The sequence below is a fragment of the Acanthopagrus latus genome, chromosome 18 (genome assembly GCF_904848185.1).
Source record: "Acanthopagrus latus isolate v.2019 chromosome 18, fAcaLat1.1, whole genome shotgun sequence".
In the NCBI taxonomy this organism is placed as follows: Eukaryota; Metazoa; Chordata; class Actinopteri; order Spariformes; family Sparidae; genus Acanthopagrus; species Acanthopagrus latus.
Window position 1 is genome coordinate 7,992,360 of NC_051056.1, and position 9,825 is coordinate 8,002,184.

Below are 9,825 nucleotides of genomic sequence, written 5' to 3' on the forward strand. Positions count from 1 at the left end.
AGTAGTTGTTTCAAAGCCTGCTGCTCTTAATCCCCAAGTTCCCTACAGGTTACAATCACAAGACAAAAATGGAGCTTTTTTTTTTTTTTGCCTGAGAACACAGCTGAAAACCAAGCTATTACATGTATGTGTGTTTATAGGTTTTTTTCTTTACTCTAAACACACCACAGACACACACAAAGAGTACACACAGTGGAGCAAAGTAGCAAAATCAGATACATCTGGCTGGATGCTGCATAATAAAGATACAAATGCTGCTACTTCAATCATACAGACAGGAGGAGTGAAAATCTAAAGGAGAGGCGAACAGGAGCTATACAGAATGTATAACAGAGGCAAGATTGGCACGGGGGAGGATTAGTATTCTCATTGACAGTGTGTTTAGTGCTTATTGCCTTCGGCTTCATTAAGAGAGACCCACAGTGAGACGGCAAGGTCAGAGAGCAGCACGGTTGTGGAATCAAGCAGCAGTTAACCCTTCACCACCGTCTGAAAGACATGCGGGATGTCTACTGACAGCTGCCCATTAAGCCAAGAACAAGTATGAAGAGGCAGCTAACCTTTTCAATTACAGGTCTAGAAACTAAAACGTGTAATAAGTGGAAATAATCAAGTAATAGCCAAATTAAATGTTAAATGTGTACGATCCATCTGGTTGTCATTATAACTGGCAGGGAAGCGATCTCCACCATGGCAATGTGTGAACGTCACCATGTGTCTAATGCAGTGATTTTTTTTTTTCTTCTTTCTGATGCATCAGAAAGAAGAAAAAACGCATGATGGGGGCCCCTATTTTGTCAAACTGCTATGGACAGATTCCTAACCCTTTTAGGTGATCCACAAATATGCAACAATCTATTACATTTTAAGAGGAAAACAGGCTAGAGTTGTGAAAACCTCTCTCAAATTAAAATCAAACATCATATCAAAAAATAATACAAGGTAAACAGTGGGGATCCTCTATAGGTCAATAAATGAAACGGATGCAGTGTTCCTCAAAAATGTTTATTTTAAATTGTAAAACTTTTTTAAACTTAAACATTCTGGTCCGTTGGTGCTGAAGGCAGCTGTGCTGCTTCCTGGTCCATGGCTCCAAAATATTTCAGAATTGCTCCTGCAAAGATAAAACTCCTCAGGTTACCAAGCAAAATAGATCCTAAGCAAATATTCATATTATATAATTGAGTTATGTTATCCACTAATGCAGAAATTCATGATCTGTTTTTATATTAAACTTTGCAATATACAGTGCAGTGTCCCTTTACAGTTTTCACATTTAAGCAGTTTTCGACACATTGTACTTGTTGAGTTATAAACCAAGATAAACGACTGATGAGCACTATGTGATGCTGAAGGAACATTTTTGTGCTTTTGTGCTTAACTGATGATATGGTCTTAACCTATATTCTGTTGGCAGAACTAACAGTCATATATAGTATAGTTTACTTTAAATTTACTTAATTTGTGTTATTATGATTCTTTTGAATAAAACAAAGTAATACATCAAAAACATGACTTATCCATAGGAATGTAGGCAAATTTGTTCAAATTAAACTGTCACAATTCAGTAGAGTTAACAATAATTTACTGCCACAATACTCCATAATAATCAACAATAGACCTAATATGTATTAGTGTTGTTTAGCACACTTCACATTGGAGACATATAAACTGTGAACACACTAAAATAATCCTAAACTAATGATGTTACATGACAAATATTGAAGAGCAGAGGAGGTCTATGATGGACCAGCAGCTCCATCTGGACGAGGATACAGCATGACAGACATCTGCCTAACAACACACCCTCCCTCACAAATGTAATGCCAACGCGCTGGACCTGCTATAATTAACTAAAACGGGTGTCACTTCAGTCAATCAGTCTCAGGGCATTCGCATGTGACATACACATTTTATTTTAGCACTTTCCTAAAGCAAACATTTAAGCTAGCTAAAGATTCGGCATTAGCTCCCCTTCCACCCCACATCATGAAAACAAACCATACCTTTATCCTGTGAGTGTTTTTCTTCAACAAGTTTTTCTTTTTTTTCTTTTTTCTGAACCAGCTGAATAGGTTCGTTTTGATGCCATGCCGTGAATGTCTGGTATTGGTGGCTCAGTGCAACTCGCCCCGCCTCTCCTTGCTTAGTAGTACTGGTTGTCATAGCAACTCCCTGGGTGCGGGGGCCCTATGCACCTGCATAGTCCGAATATAGCTAGAAACGGTTCTGATCCTGCTATACTGTGTGGCAGGTTCCATTAGAGCGAGGGTTGGTGGAATTGTAGGAACTAGCAATAGTAAGTTAATCTTTTAAAGTATCCAACACGTGCTAACTGAATTAGCCACTGAACGGACCTGTTGCTGTGCCAGCGGCTCGGTCAGCGCTTACTGTATCTGACAAGCATTGCCTCGTGTCCAACATTATCATAATGAATGTACACGCCAAACATGGCTGTTGTTATTACTCACCATTGTTATGTCACTATGTCATTAGCACTGGGGAAATGTAACTGTCTTCTTATGCCACTAGCTCACTAATAGCTTTAGCAATACATCCACCTAGCCTGTCAAACACAATAAGTGTGTCATTTCATGCGGGAGAAAGAAACAGTTGGATGGGTTTATCAGAAGCCTGCAACTGCCACAGACACTGGCTTTTATGTTTTTATTTGTCAGTGCATTTGATTTATTTCTTTGCTGTTGGGATGTTAAGTAAAGTATGACAAAAAATGCTTCTCGAATAACTTATCAGTGTTCACTGTAAACTACAAAGTACACAGCAACAGCAGTTGTTGACTGACAGCATACCTTGCTGTCCAGTGAATGAGTTAGGCCAACCAGTCAGTCCATTCCATTCATGTTGACATCTCTTGGTTTATCTGTGTGAGTAAAGGCTTCCATGAAATGACCTTGGGCACTCCTTGTCAAACATCGCAGAGGATGAAATAAGTCTAAACAGGGCAAATTATCTTAGAATGATTTATATGTGGTCTTATTTGGCTAAACAGAAAAAAAATGCATGTCTCATTTTATAAACTAAGGATTTTTAACTTTGACAGATTGACATTTGATGTGTCAAAGTAACAAATCCTGAGTTTATAAAATGAGACATGCATTTTTCTTTTTGGCCAACCTACAAATCAAAAGAATAGACCTAAAGTCACAATATTTAACAATCTCAATTTGTTTATTCGGTGTTCTCTCTGAGGTCCAGATCAAATGAACCTCACCACATGCTTTAAAAACAGCAATAATTGTTTAGGGTTACCTCTTCAAAAAAAACAAACAAAAAAAAAACAAACAATAAATTAAATTAAATTAAAAAAAAAAAAATGCATCCTTTAAATTCTTTAAACCAGTGGCTTGGCTTGCCTTGGGCATCTTTGATTTTGTCATGTGGATAAGGTTGATGTTTCATAGTTTTATTAGTATAATGCTTAGACAGACACTGGAAATGTACCAGATTGCCTTTCTGGATGTTATTTGCATATCTTGAGAACAGTTCTTACTATTTTGCAGGTGTCTTGCTGAGGTCCCAAGGAAGTTTGGAAATTTGTGTAAGGTAGTCCGGCTTAATGGCTCTCTACAATGAAGCTGGACTCACCCATGATCCCTATCACTTGATCTCACTGGGAAGCAAACATAAACAAAATGGAGATTGGTGTGGTGCAACAACTTGCTGCAGTTAGAGAGAAAAAAAACAGCAGAAGGTCAGAGTCTGTATGAGTATTCATAATTCTTTGTTTCTCCTCACCAGTGCCCACTGGTATTGACTGGCCAAGATGTTGACTGTGTTTAACTAGGAGCAGAGGTGAACCAGACATCAAGAAGCTCATTGTTGTTTTATGGTCAAGGACCACTTAGATTTGCACTTGCTTTGCTCACCTCCTCAGTCCATGTCATTAATACATTTAGCTAAATCACTGATGTGCAATCATTTCCTGTGCTTTTCTTATGGCTTTACCATAGAATGACAAAATACTGTCCAAACAGTTCAGTACCTTTCTACTGATGATTTTATGGAAGCAGGAGAAAAATACTTCGTATTTGTCTTTGGTTTGACTGACTCTGTGGAGATCAGGTACTGGCTGAGGGATATCCTTTCACACAGCTATACTACACAAATGTTTTTTTGTTTTTGTTTTTTTTTATTTTCTACTCAACATCACTGTTGTGATTCTTGCAGTTTATGAACTGTTCCCAGGTTAAAGATCTCCTCAGAGTAACATAGTTGATACAATTGTTTTGTTCTCCTCCATGGATTATTTAATTTAAGATGCTGTAGCTTTGCTGCTGGTGTTTTTACACCTCCCACATGAGGACATCTGTTTTCTCCACACGATCCAGATTGTTGTCTCCATTATGAATTTTTCAGAGCACTGGAGTGCAAATATCTCTGCTTTATAAGATAGTGAAGAAAAAACAAGTGACTTTCTTGGACATAACTGAAGTCAGTATTACGACACAGACTATTTTCCTATCCCTCTAATCTTAGGCTTTCACCTGATGCAACTGGTCATCTCTCACACCATTTCTCCGGCATTATGTATTATTGACTGTGGTATGGATCACATACCAGTTATTCTGTATAGTGAAACGTGTGTCATGCACGTTATACTTACAAACAGTTGTTTGTACGGTTGATCTTGGGACCTGTAACTGCTTTCAAATGGCTCCAAGTGACTTTCTTGACTTGTTCAAATCAATAATGTGGTCTTTCAGATCAATGCTGAGCTCCTTAGACTTTCCCATTGTAGCAATTGGGGCTGAGTCTACTGGCTATATCAAACAAGCCCTATTAAAATGGTTATTATTAAAAAGTTATTAGCGATTATCAATCAGAATCACACAGAAGAAGTTCTGAGGTCATGCTACAAAGAACATGTAATTCACACAACTTCAATAATCACCGAAATTGATTGTTCAAGTTTCTTTATCTGTATTTTTGATCCAGCATGGTTGGTCACATTTTCAGAAGACTTATAATGAATTGATTACTGAAACAAACTTCATAAATGTTTTCTGTGTCATAGTATGTGTTGAGAACACCTAATCGTTACAGTATAATGCCAAGTCATTTAAATTTCAGGCATATGTATTTGTCCATTTGGGAAGCACAAGTCATTGTGAATTAATTTCACCTGTTTTGGTGCAAAAGAAAGTGACAACAGGTGCAATGGAGAGGCAAAAAAGACAACCCCCAAACATGGAATGGTTATGCATGTGGTGTCTACAGACAATTGTTCTCCTCCTGACAGTTGCTTCTCTAGTTTTGTGTTCTGCTAGTGTCCTTGTCACAACTGGTAGCATGAGGTGGTACCTACAGCCTAATCAGGTTTCACTGGTAGTCCAGCTCCTCTAGGATGGCACTTCCATCCATATGGTTGCAAAATGGCTTGCTGTATCCCAGCACAATGTCAAGAGCATGTTGCGATATGAGGAGAGCGGCTGTTAATTGAGGAGAACTGGACAGGACCGTAGCAGGACCAGTATCTGCTCCTTCATGTGTAGAAAGAACGGGGGGGGGCACTGCCAGAGCCCTACTAAATGACCTTCAGCAGGCTACTGGTGTGCATGTTTCTGACCAAACTGTCAGAAACAGACTCCATGAGGCCCAACATTCTCTAGTGGGACATGTACTCACAGCCCACTACGCTGCATTCGTGAGAGAACAGCAGAATTGTCAGGATTGCCATTGACAAACTGTTTTCTTTACAGATGAGAGCAGGTTCACATTGAACTCATGTGACATGCATGGATGAGTCTGGAGATACCGTGGTGAATGTTATGGACCCTGACTGTTGTTAGGTACTGTGATGAAATCCTCACAATGATTGTCAGAACTTACACTGCAGCAGTGGGTCCTGGGTTCCTCCTGGTGAAGGACAATGCCTGGCTTCATGTGGTCAGAGGTGGTAGACATAGGCAGTTCCTGGATGACTTAGGCATTGATACCATTGACCGACCCTCTCCTTTCCCTGACCTAAATCCTATTGAGCACCTACTGGATGTTATGTATGGGACTGTCCAGGAGCTCATTGATGCCTGATCCAGATCTGGGAGTAGGTCCTCCAGGACACCATCAACCGACTCATCAGGAGCATAAATTATATTAAGGCTTAAAGTTATGCATAATTAAGAAGATGGCCAGTTTGAGTTACTGCTAGGCATGAGATATCTGCTGGGCTTCACCTTAGCTAATTTGAGCCATTAATCTTCACCTCCCAACTGTGCATTATTTTTGCAAATATTGGACAAACAAAATGGCTTGCTGTATGATTAAATGAAGCTCTGGAGGAGACTGCTACAGCCAGAGTCTGGAGTTTCTGGAGGAGTAAACACGTAAACAAGTTGAGGAAAATGCAGAGTTTATGTTTTATACTTTGAGGATTAAGATGTTAATATATCGCTTAACTAATTCTCATAACTCTTGTTTCTGAACTTTTCTACTGCAATCCTTTATTTGACTCTTGAAAGAAGGAGAACATTACTTCATGAACACTCAAAGAAAGGATGGGAACAGGAAAAGACACTGCATGATAACAGAAAGAAACAGAGTATATGGTGTGTGCTAGCTTCAGTCAGACTCAAACCGGAGCTACCATGTAGCTAATTTACAGAAAATTATTCTGGCGGTTTCAGGCTGGGGTCAATGTCACGCAAGCAACTTGAATAAACTGTGCCTTTCTCTTTCTCTCTCCAAGCAATGTTATCCGCTCTCTTTGTACTGCGATTCTGTTGTCATATCAGCATGTGAGCTGTGCATAGTGGAATAATGTTAATTATGCAGCCGATCAAAACCAACATGCACAACATGCGATGCACAACATCTCAAACAACCAGATGCATTTCTTAACAAAACAATGGCAGAAGTAGGTCTACATTAAGTAGGAGAGGATGCATCATAATCAGTGTGTTGACAGGAGGTAATACTAGAGAGCATCTCTCTGTCTGCAGAGCATGTGTGATTGCCAGTAGAAGGGAGGGGATGAGCAGGTGCAAACTGTAATCGTGATAATCGACCGCTGGCGGCATAATTCTCTCGGGCAGAAAAGAAATATAGATTAAAGTTTTTAAAATGCTAAAATTTGTAGCCATTATCATACATACCTGATTGGCCCACTCAAGTAAATGTATGTGTGAGAAACACTGTTATTGTCACCATGACTATTAGCTGGCCACTGGCAATCCCATCATTCCTTTCGACCGGTAAGACTGTGTTTATGACATGCTGACCAATCAGAGACTGACAGAGCCGGGTGCTGTAGAACATTGTGTGAGCATTGTAAACTTTTGGTTACAATCAAGTTCATTAGTTGCAGCATGATACATTCCATTCACTGTTCACCAGAATATGAGCATGTTCATTCACAACACTAGTTCCGGTCTGTGCTAGCTAAGTCTCAGTGCCTGTTGTTTATTTTTGGACTACGTTAGCACCCACAGCAAGACTAAAACCACCCTCTCGACTTGCAACGAGTCCCTGCAGGATCCACAGTCCTAGATGAATCAGCTCCTCTCCTTAAAATCTGATCTCATTGTATGTTAAATGAGAAAATGTCAGTGGATCACTTTCTTGCATTATTTTAGCCATGCATTCATCAATCACCTTTTCATACTGAGCAAATACCTTTTTAGATTAAAAAGATTAATCCTACTGACTTTTGTGGTCCCCTGATATGTCTTGTAGCAGGCAGTTTGTTTAGAATTTTAATAATGACGATGATTGATGATTAGCATGACATTGTACTATGTTTCTGTATCATGGACAAACCAGGATCTGTGACAGTGACAGCAAAGGCAAGAAAACAAGAAAGAATGATGTGTCCTTGTGTGGTTGTAAGTACAGGTGTGCACATGAATCTAGCTGCATGCTTTTTTTTTTTTTAAAACAGTGTGGGAGTGTGAGTGCCGTCTGAAGAGGCACCTGCTGTGTGTGTTTGTGTGCTTATAGTCAATTTTGCACTGAAAAGCTACATAAAAAACATCCCCAGATCCAGGTAGTTTGTGTGTGTGTGTGTGTGTGTGTGTGTGTGTGTGTGTGTGTGTGTGTGCGTGTGTGTGTGTGTGTGTGTATATGTATGTGAGTGTGTGTGTTCTAAAAGACAGGGACTTTGCTAGCGATGTTTAATTGAGGCAATACACATACAGATGCAATGCCCATACATGAGTTGGGATACAAACACGGCACAGCTGTTAAATGCGGCACTGATTGTTACTTCTCTCCTGCACACACTCATTCTGTTCTTGCTTTCTAATTACAGAATGAGCAGCGTGGGCAGCTCATCCTGATCTGGAACTCGGTTACTGACATTTACCCAGAAATGGGACAAAAACCACCACCAAAATGTTGTTTGTGTCCGTCTGCTCTGGTTATAATGACCGAGTCTGACAAACTCACGCTTCTACACCAGCTATCTGTTTCTTTATGCTTCCATAGATTGTGTTATATCACTACACCAGTTATGTACCATATACAGTCAAGCCTTAATCCAAATAACAACAATCATAGGGAGCTAAAATGGGTAACAACATCCCTACACAGAATGGTAGGTATCATGAGGACATTTTAATCATTTAAATTTAAATACAAATTAGCAATTCATACCCTTAGGCTTGCCATTTGTACTTTCAAATACCTTAATCTGTTTCCTTGATTTTAGAATTTGTGTGAATTATTTATTCAAATGAGCAGAGCAGGCCCAATCTGTTATTGCAATTAGGCAATGTCAGAGATAAAACAACGGTGAGTGTGCCAGTCAGAACCTAGTGTATGGCCACGCATCTGAGTCAAGTGGCTCTTTTTAGTCGTCTATGACATAACAGCTTTCATCCATCCATTCATTGTCTAAACCCCTTATCCTATCTGGTGTCGCAGGGGGCTGAGGCATATACCAGCATTCCTTGGCATAAAGGCAGGGTACACAAAGGACAGGCTGTTCTTTGACTGCAGTGCTAAAACACAGAGATGAACATACTTAAACCTACAGTGTTACTGGTGTAGGGGAACCAGGACATAGCATGCTGTGTCCCCCTACTCTTTCCACTCCCCATGAAAGGCCAGCGGCACAATTGGAATCAAGGTTAAAACATAGCTGTTTATTGGTTTCGTAGTACTGAAGTTCCCAAAACAATAAACATAAATGTGTTAATCAGTCCTAGACCAAGCAAAGAAAAACAAAGATAAATCAATAAACAAGAGCAAAAGATGAAGGCAAACAAAAACAGGCTCCATCTATTTACAGGTTACTATTTGCATAATACAAAATACACTTAACAAGCTCTTCACTACCAAACAGCTCAAACCGCTACTTTATCAAAACTTAGTTTGCATTTCTAAATCTAACAATAGGCGTGTTCTTTATTACTCACAGATTCACTTAACATACAAACACAGAACCCCGTGCTGTTTGTTTGTCAGGAGTGGAAGAGACGAAGGGATGAGGAGAGGCATCAGCTGGAGTCTAAGAAAGCTGTTGTCATCTCTGGTCCGATCCCAGTCCCTCCATATTGATACGGGGGCCACATTTTTTCAAATACGCCACACTTTCGCCGCATAAATTACCGATTTCCACGCAAAATATGCGGGGCTTGCATGATTTCACAATCCCCGCATTTTCGTTGCAAAAAAGTCACATATTTTAGCAGAAATTTGAAAAATGTTGTGTTTAATTCACACAAGAGCAGCCATTTTCCCCTGTTGCCATGGGAACGTTATGAAGTGACATAATTATGCGACTTGAACATTATCGAAAAGCTACAAACCCCGCGATGAAGCCACGATGAAGCCTCCAAATCTGTCTCATTTGCCAACAAAAAAATC

At 39.7% G+C, this 9,825-nt stretch overlaps 1 long non-coding RNA gene across 1 annotated transcript; it reads right to left on the reverse strand.

The window, feature by feature from the left end:
• Positions 1 to 986: 986 nt before the first annotated feature.
• LOC119006903 lies at positions 987 to 2,147 on the reverse strand. Its single transcript, XR_005070927.1, has 2 exons — positions 2,007 to 2,147; positions 987 to 1,114 (listed from the first exon to the last, which is right to left on the reverse strand). It is a non-coding gene; the product is annotated as an uncharacterized LOC119006903 (long non-coding RNA).
• Between the last annotated feature and the right edge of the window lie 7,678 nt (positions 2,148 to 9,825).